The sequence below is a fragment of the Melozone crissalis genome, unplaced genomic scaffold (assembly GCF_028551555.1).
Source record: "Melozone crissalis strain CALT ecotype California unplaced genomic scaffold, PUWL_Pcris_2 ptg000156l_1, whole genome shotgun sequence".
Classification (NCBI taxonomy): domain Eukaryota; kingdom Metazoa; phylum Chordata; class Aves; order Passeriformes; family Passerellidae; genus Melozone; species Melozone crissalis.
The window spans coordinates 228432-238035 of NW_026535927.1; the positions used below are offsets into that span (position 1 = coordinate 228432).

Genomic DNA, 9604 nt, shown 5'->3' on the forward strand with positions numbered 1-9604 from the left:
GTGTCCTCCCATGGACTCCTGTGTTATCCTATGGATTCATGTGTTCTCCCATGGATTCCTGTGTTATCCCATGGATTTTTGTGTTCTCCCATGGATTCAAGTTTCCTCTCATGGATTATTCTGTTCTCCCATGGATTCATGTGTCCTTCCATAAATTAATGCCTCCCATCATGGATTCACATGTTACCCCATGGATTATCCTGTGGATTCATGTGTCCTTCCATGGATTCTTGTGTCTTCCCATGGATTAGTGTCTCTTCCCATGAATTCACATGTTATCTCATGAATTCACATGTTATCCCATGAATTTCTGTGTTGTCCCATGGATTCACGTGTTCTCCCATGGATTCATGTCTCCCCTGATGCATTAATGTCTCCTCCCATGGATTCATGTCCTTCTTCCATGGATTCTTGCATCTTTCCATGGATTATTGTCTCCTTCCATGAGTTCACGTCCCCTCTCATGGATTCTTGTGTTATCCCATGGATTCTTGTGTCCTTCCATGGATTAATGTCTCATCCCATAGATTAATGTGTCCTTCCATGGATTAATGTCTCATCCCATGGATTCATGTGTCCTTCCATGGATTCCTGTCTCCTCCTGGGAGCAGGACACCCCAACGTGCTCCTTTAGCCCTCTGAGTGGGTTTGCACAGCATTAATTAGGCAGTGCATTGTATCTGAAATTAATTACAGTGCTAATTAATAGTTGCTGCTATTCACATTAATTCCCATTAATTTTCAGGCCAAATCCTGCAGGTGCTTTTGCTAATCCCATCTCTCATCCAGCAGGAAATCGTTGGAATGGGGACAAAAATCCCACAGCGGCTCCCTTGGGGGGCTCCATTCCCACCCATTCCCTGCTGGGATAGTGGATGGCAGAGTGGATCCTTCCATTTTCCTGCTAATTAGTCACCTTAATCTTGAAGTTTAATTAATTTATTTTATGTTTAATTAATTTGGAGACACCATAAATGGGATTTTTGCTCAGCTGGGAGTGGAGCTGCTCCTGTGAGGGATGAGGTGGTGACAAGGGGATGGAATGAAAGTCTGGGAATCCCTGGGAAGCTGAGTGATTGTCTCCTGTTGGGACAGGTGGGAAGCATCCTGTTCTTCAGGTGCCAGAAGGGATATCTCCTGCAGGGCTCCACCACCAGGACCTGCCTGCCCAACCTGACGTGGAGCGGCGTCCAGCCCGACTGCGTCCGTGAGTCCTGGGAATGCCAACAGGGAGCTGGGGCCCTCAGCCAGGCTCTGCAAAAGGAATCCTTGCAGAAAATGTGTGGCATTTTAGGGAGAATTGGGGATTGCAAAGGCAGTTTTTAGTCTGGCACTCAGTTCTGGGCTCAGAGGTGTTTCAGCACCTTTTGGTTTTGTCTTTTTCCCTTAAAAATGGGGGTGGCCAATCCTGATTTTCAGCTCATCAGCTGGAGCCAGGTTCAGCTTTAGCCAGGAAGAGAAACCCAGCATGGGAAGCTCTTCCAGCTGGGAAAAATCCCTGTGAGCTGTGGTGTAGAACCTCTTCCAGGAGGGTTCCCCTGTTGCTGTCACCGTGTCACTTCTCACCCTCCCCGTGCCCACCTGGGTGGTTTCTCTCACCTGTTCTCCCTGTCCCCTCCAGCCCACCACTGCAAGCAGCCCAAGACCCCATCCCATGCCAACGTGGGTGCCCTGGACCTGCCCTCCCTGGGCTACACCTTGATCTACTCCTGCCAGAGCGGCTTCTACCTCACCGGGGGCTCCGAGCACCGCACCTGCAAAGCCGACGGCAGCTGGACAGGGAAGCCCCCCATCTGCCTGGGTGAGGGGCTGGCAGCACCAGCTGGGCTCTGAGACCCTCCCCAGGCTCTCAGCTTGTGGAGATCCTGGGCCTTGAGGTCCTTCAAAGGTGGTTTTCAACCTGCAGATAAACTCAAGATTCAGTTTTGGTGTCAGAACTCCAAGGAAGGAGAGGGGAGGTGTTTTCAGCCTTGATTTTGTTCCCTTAAAAGTTGTGGGATGGCCCAGCCTGATTTTCGCTTGGTGGGAGGGTCTCCATCACTGGTCTCCATTGCAGAATCCCAGAACATGGTTGGAAAAGGCCTTTGAGGTCATCAAGTCCAACCTGTGACCCAACACTCAGGTGCCACCTGCAAAGAGTCACCTGGGGATCTTCTGGGGAGTTTTTGGGTCTAGAAGAACCTGTACAGGACAAAAATTGTTTATCTCCCCCACATTTTACCTGCCACAGAGTCTTGGATGAAGAACTTGTTCTGATCCATGGAAATGGAGCCCTGTGGCTCTCCTGGAGTGGGGTCACTCTGGACACTTGGGGTTGGAGCAGAGGGAAAGGCAGGACAGGCTGGGGACAGTGGCTGAAAGGTAGAGAGGGACCTGAGGGTGCTGAGGGACAGGAGCTGGCCATGAGCCAGGTGTGCCCATGGTGGATCAGGGATGGACCAGCAGGAGCAGAAGAAGGATTGTCCCCTGTCTTGGGCACTGGTGAGGGACACCCTGAGTGCTGTGTCCAGCTTTGGGCTCGTCCATCTGGGACATGGAGGGAATGGAGAGTGTCCAGGGAAAGGAACAGAGCTGGAAAAGTCCTGATGGAGCTGAGGGGGCTCAGCCTGGAGAAAAGGAGGCTCAGGGGGGACCTTGTGGCTCTGCACAACTCCTGACAGGAGGGGACAGCCCCAAATTGGGCTCTGCTCCCAGGGAACAGGGACAGGAGCAGAGGGAACGGCCTCAGGCTGGGCCAGGGCAGTTTGGGGTCGGATTTTAGTGAAAATTTCTGCACAGAAAGGGTGGTCAGGCCTTGGCAGGGGCTGCACAGAGAGGTTTGGAGCATCCAAGGAAAGCCTGGACGTGGCACTCAGAGCTCTGGGCTGGGTGACAAGCTGGGCATTGGGCACAGCCTGGGCTCTGTGACTTTGGGGGGCTTTTCCAGTCTCAGGAATTCTGGGTGGGCAGTGCCAGACCCCAGAACAGCACAGCATAGCATAGAATAGAATACAGTACAGTACAATGCAATGCTATGCAATACAATACAATACAATGCAATGCGATACAATGCAATAATGACCAGCTGTGCTTTGTCCCCTGGGCGTGGCACTCAGAGCTCTGGGCTGGGTGACAAGCTGAGCATGAGGCACAACTTGGGCTCTGTGACCTTGGAGAGCTTTTCCAGCCTCAGGAATTCTGCGGGGGCAGTGCCAGACCCCACAATACAATACAAAGCAATGCAGTGCAATGCAGTGCAATGCAATGCAAAGCAATGCAATTCAATGCAATGCAATGCAATACAATACAATACAATGCAATGCAATGCAATGCAATGCAATACAATGCAATACAATACAATACAATACAATGCAATAGTGACCAGCTGTGCTTTGTCCCCTGTCCCAGCCGATGTCCGGCCCAGTGGGAGACCCGTGGGCACCGCGCGGGAGCCGCCGCTCGCCAAGGCCTCAGGTGAGGCTCAGGGGGCTCCTCCCCGTGGGCACAGCCCTAAAACCCCCTCAAATCCACCCTCCTGAATCCCCTCCTCTGTGTGAAAAATGCCAATCGCTTGTTTTTAACATTTTAAAAGTTTAATGGTAATAAAAGGGTTATAAAAATAGTAATATAATTTGAGTAATAATGATTTGGACAATTTGGATTAGGACAATATGAGACAATAGAGACAAAGAGTTATGTACAGTCTGGGTATCCAAAAAAGGGCACCTGTTAACAAAGGATTAACCATTAAAAGCAACAGCCTGTTGCATATTCATACACCTCATACACGATGCATAAATTCCATTCAAACACAGGATTCTGTCTGGTCGGTCCCTACTTCTTCCTCTGAATCCTAACAGCACCTTAGAGGTGGGAAGAAGTTCGTTTCTTCTGATAAGAAGAATAAATTCTGTTTCTCTGAAAGATTTAGGTGTCCTGTGGCTGCTATCTCAGTGCAAGTCTTTTCTTTAAAAAAAAGTATCCTACATAGCATAGTTTCTATTTTAACGTTTTTTATATCCTAAAACTATATTTACCCACTACTTAAGAGAATTAATACAGCATCACTTTCTAACACAACACATATAATATTAATGTTAATATTTGAGAAAAGCCAATCATAAAATACATGCATTTTTCACACTCTGGAAACTGCCACATGCCCCATCCTATTCCATGGACAACAAACAGGATCCTTACAGGAGCTGAACATCAAGATCCATATTCCTCCCCACAGCATTCCAGCCCTTCCTGTACATTTATCCTTTTTTATTTTAAGTTTTCCTAATAAGTTTATTTGAGCTTTTCCTAATAAATTATTTTGGGGCTGGTTTGTTTTTTAAACTATCCTTGTGTTTTTGGTCACAACAGCCAAATTAAAGTTACTGGTTTTGTCTTTGTCCCTCATGGTGATGGCTCAGAGCAGGTGTGATTGAAGATACTTAAAATACAAAATATTTTTGAAATATTAAATATTTAAAACAATCTAATTATTATCAGTGAATTCAAAGAAAGACAGAAATCCTGCTCTGTTTTTTTTTTTTTCCTGAAAAAATGGAAATGCTGCTGGGTATTTTTTTTCACATCTCTCACTGCTGTAATTCCAGTGCCTGCAGATGTGTTTGCAAGGAATTCCCTGTGGAAAGGCTCCTACGAGTACATGGGGAAGAAGCAGCCAGCCATGCTCTCTGTCACCAGCTTTGACCCTGCCACCAGCAAGGTCAACGCCACCTTGATCGACCACAGCGGGGTGGAGCTCCAGGTGTCAGGTGAGGGACAGACAATGTGACCTTTGGGAGGGGGTGGCATTGGCACTGCCAGGGCCGTTCCCTGTGTGGGAACTCAGCACATCCCTTTGGATGTCCAGAGTTGCCGAGGACCCCATTGCGGGGCTCAGAGACCCTGGCACACAGCCCACAACACCTGGGGATTTGATTGTGACCCCTGGAGCAAGTTACCAGCATTGTATGAGGACCTGAAAGTCACACAGGTTTGAATGGTGTAATAACAAAATGATCACAGGGTGAAAATAAAGATTTTAGGATTTTTGGTATGGGGGTTATGGGGACAAGATGGAGGAACTTGGACGTTTCCAGCCTTTCTCCTTCTCCTTCTTGTTCTCCATTTTCTGCAGCGATGTTGGCACTTTGGGATTGGTTTAGAGTAGAAGTGCACTGTGTAACACAGGTGATGGGTATTGGGAATTAAGTGTAAATATGTTATAGGTAGTTTGTAGTATAAAAGGACAACACAGAGTGCCTGTGGCTGCCCTGCTGAGCAGATCTTGGCTGGGCAGAAAGAAAATTTTATAGATAAGAATTAATAAACAACCTCAAGACCAAAAAGTGAAGAGTCCAGACTCATTCTTCAGTTGCACGGGCCGAAACAGAGACACCCTGCACATCTTAGGGCAGAGAATATCAACAGCAACACGAGAGCACTGCTGGGATGTTGTGATAAAAGCCAATTCTGGATTGGATAGGTCATATTTTATGGGATTATCAGAGGTTATATTATATATAACACTATAAAATATAACCTATATCTATAATAGGTTCTATTTTATAGTGTTATCAGTACTGTGTCAAATCTTACTGGTGGACAATACATTCATGCTTAATTTATGGGTCAGTACAAGGTATTTTGCTTGTTTGTCAAACTTCTGTATTTTTAGTTAGTTTACATATTTTTTCTACTGATTCTCATGAGACAGCTCTTATTGTTTATACTGGTGCAATTATTTTTCACTCTAGGAATAGATTTTTATGTTAATGAATCTTTCATACCAAGATTGTTTTCTCATGGGAACTTGCAGCCATTAATTTAGGCCTGATTTTATGAGGCCTTTCTTTTATAATTTCTCTTCCTGTCTGCATCACTGGGACACCTCTAGGGCTGTGTCCAGTTCTGGTCACTCATGGCCAGAGAGACATTGAGGGGCTGGAGTGTGTCCAGAGAAGGGAATGGAGCTGGAAAAGGGTTTGGAGAACTCCTGATGGGGCTCAAGGGGCTCCCCACAACTCCCTGACAGGAGAGGGGTCAGGCTCTGCTCCCAGGATGAAACAGCCTCAATCTGTGCCAGGTTGGATTTTAGGGAATATTTCTCCATGGAAACACCTTGAAGCTGCCCAGGGATGTTTGGAGTGCCCATCCCTGGAGGTGCCCAAGGTAGGACTTGGAGCTTTTGGGTAAAAACCATGAAATTATGTGAGCTGGACTTTGATGATCCCTGGGGGTCCCTTCCAGCTCATGATTCCATCAGTGCTCCATGTCCCTGCCCTCCTGAATATTAATTAAATATTGAGTTGAGTCCTTTCCCATGTGGAAAATACCTTCAGTATCCTGGGCTGTGTTTCCCACCACCAACTCAAATCCTGACGTAGTTTCTCTGCTCTCCCACTCAATTATTTCAAACCAGAGCTGACAAAATCCCATTTTTTTTCCAGGGATTTACAAGAAGGAAGACGTGCACCTGCTGCTCCAGGTGTACCAGATCATGGGGCCACTGGAGATATTTGCCAACAAGTTCAGGAATGACAAATGGGCCCTGGATGGACACGTGAGTGAACAAAACCCACCCTCCCATGGCTGTCCCAGCCTGGATTTCCCTTCCCTGGAGCTGAGGGATGATTCCCAGAGCTGGGAGGGGACATGTGGCACTTTTCCAGCAGGTGACAGCTCCTCCTGCAACTGGGGGTTGGTTTTATTGCCCTGGGGTTTGGAATCCATCATCTCCCAGATAATGCTGGAGGAGAAACCAACGGGATTTGTTCCCTGTGGATGTTTTACATCTGCTCAACATCTTGCTGGAAAAGCTTATTTTCCCTACTCCTCACCCTTTACCTGTGTCTGGGAGTTTCCCAAGCCCTTTAGGGATCCAAAGGAGCTTGGAAAAAATGTGGATCCAAGTGACCCATGGCCACTTTTTCCCCTCTCCCTCTGGAATCACCAATGTCCTCTCCAGTTTATCACAAACAAGATTTTTTTAGCTTCCCTTCCTTTGAGAATGGAGAATTTTCAGCTGTAGGGCAGTGAAACTCCTTAAAAAATGCCAGAATTTTCTGGGGAATTGCATCAAATTAATGCACTTGGAAGGGGCTGGGGTGAGCTGGGTATTAAATTCAAGGAAAAGTTGGATAAAACCATTGATTTCCACTCTCCACAGGTCTCGTCAGAGTCCTCGAGTGGCACCTTCGTGTACCAGGGCTTTGTGCGTGGCAAAGGCTTTGGGCAGTTTGGCCTCCAGAGACTTGGTAAAATTCTTTGGATTTGCACTTTTCCCCTCAATTCCAGAAGCTCCATTTTGGCCTGGTTGGGGGTTTCCAGACAGGGAATTTTTCTCCAATCCCTCGCTTGAATTTTCGGCGCTTTCCGAGTTCTGCTGAGCTTGGTGTGAGGTTTGTGGGAGACAAGCAGCACAAAACAAACAGCAAAGGATAAAATTTGTAATTTGGGAGCAAAATGAGGGATAACCAGGCTGCTGTCCAAAGGCAGGGAGAGTTTGGAAGCACAAACAACACCTGGATATATTTATTTCCATATTCCCAGATCCCTGCCAAGCCCAAATCCCATTCCCACCACAGCAAGTGTCTCCATCAGAAATCACAGAGGCTCTTGGGAGCTTAAACCCCCCAAAGTTTAAGCTCCTAAATACCACTTAAAGCATGGTTTGAGCTCTTTAATCCCTCAAGATTGCTGGAATCTCGTCACCTTTATGGATGCTCGTTATTGCAGCATTTCAGAGTCTCCTTAAAGCCCAACTTCATGCATCCAAGTTGGACATTTTTGGCAAAATAAATCAATTTATATATCTCTTTAATTGCAGATGTAAATAAATGATGAGCCCTAATAGGCTGGATTTCCATCCTTGCACATCCCTTTTTAAATTCCATTTTCCAACACCACTTCGCTCATTTTGCTGCTGGTGCCACCTGTACTTTGAGCCAAGGCCTTTTCCCCCAGCAAGGGTTTGGAAATGTGGGAAATGTGAAAGGAAAATGAAGGAAATGTGTTCATTTCTGCTGTGTTGCAGACATCAGCATGATGGAAAATGATCCTGAATCCATAGGCCACCACTTTGCATCCAACAGCAGCTCCGTGGCAGCCGCCATCCTTGTGCCTTTCATCGCCCTGATTATTGCAGGGTTTGTGCTTTATCTCTACAAACACAGGTGGGTTTGGGACAAGAATCCCAAAAGCTGAAAGAAATTCAGGGATTTCAGAGGAATTATCAGTGAGCTGGGCTTAAAATCATCCCCTTTAGGGCTGGTTTAATTCAGGAGGTGGGACAAAAACAGAAGGTTTGGAAGGTTATTGCAGGGTTTGTGCTTTATCTCTGCAAACATGGTTTTGGGGCAAGAATTCCAAAAGGTGAAAGAAATTTAGGAATTTGAGAGATATATCCGTGAGCTGGGCTTAAAATTCCCACCTTTAGAAATGGTTTAATTCAGGAGATGGGGCAGCAACAAAGAGGGTTTGGGAGATTGGGAGAGTAATTCCAAAAGGTGAAATAAATTCAGGGATTTGAGAGGAGTATCAGTGAGCTGGGCTTCGAATCCCCCTTTTAGGGCTGGTTTAATTCAGGAGGTGGGAAAAATAAAGCATTTCTTTGGATTTGGGATTTGGGAGAGGAGAGCAATGGTTTTTCTGGCCATTAATGGGATTTGTGGCCACATTTGGGAGGATAAAAAGCAAATTCCCCCCCTCCCTGTGGCTTTGAATGTGGTGTAAATTCAGTTTTGTCCTGATCAATGCTGCAAACCCCCAGATGGATTTTCCTGCCCCATCCCCACAGGTTTCCCCTGTCACTGCCCCCCCTCAGGGCTGTCATCTTGATTTCTTAAGATTTTCTAAGCATTCTGAGTTTACATTCATGTAACAAACTTTCTCACACACTTTCTGTAAATAACTCATTGTTTTGCATTCTTTTATGGAGGAGGAGAAATTTGCTGGACTGTTGGTTTGTCCAGCGTCATTGGAGAGGTGGCACTGTCACCCTCCAACCCATTGTCACTTTTGGAAACCTATAAATTTTAGAATCAGAAGATAAATTTTCAATTTTTTTATCTTGAAAGCAGCGCTGTGTGTGCATTGTGTGTTCCGTGTTGTGTAGTGACATCACCTGTGTGGGTTTTGTCCCCGATGCCACAGGAGGAGACCCAAAGTCCCATTCAACGGCTACGCCGGCCACGAGAACACCAACGTGAGGGGCACCTTTGAGAACCCCATGTACGACAGGAACCTGCAGCCCTCAGACATCATGGCAGGCGAGGCCGAGTTCACAGTGAGCACGGTGTGCACGGCGTATAGCGCCGTCCCCGCGCGGTGAGTGGGACACGGCCACCCCACGGTCACCAGTGGGCCCTGGGGGCTGTGGGGTCCTGGGATGAGGGGAGGTGGAAGGGGTTGGGAGCATGGAGTGAGTGGGGAGGTGGAATGGGTTGGGGTTGTGGAGTGTGTGGGGAGTTGGAAGGGTTTGGGGTCATGGAGTGTGTGGAGTTGGAAGGGTTCTCTTCGGATCATGGAATGTGTGGGGATCATGGAGTGCGGGGAGTTGGAAGGGTTTTGGATCATGGAATATGTAGGGTGTTGGAAGGGTTCTCATGGGATCATGAAGTGCAGGGAG

General features: G+C 47.1%; 1 pseudogene; it reads left to right on the top strand.

The window, feature by feature from the left end:
• Window positions 1–9307, top strand: part of LOC128948755 (CUB and sushi domain-containing protein 2-like) — a 137947-nt pseudogene extending 128640 nt beyond the window's left edge.
• The last annotated feature ends 297 nt before the right edge of the window (window positions 9308–9604 follow it).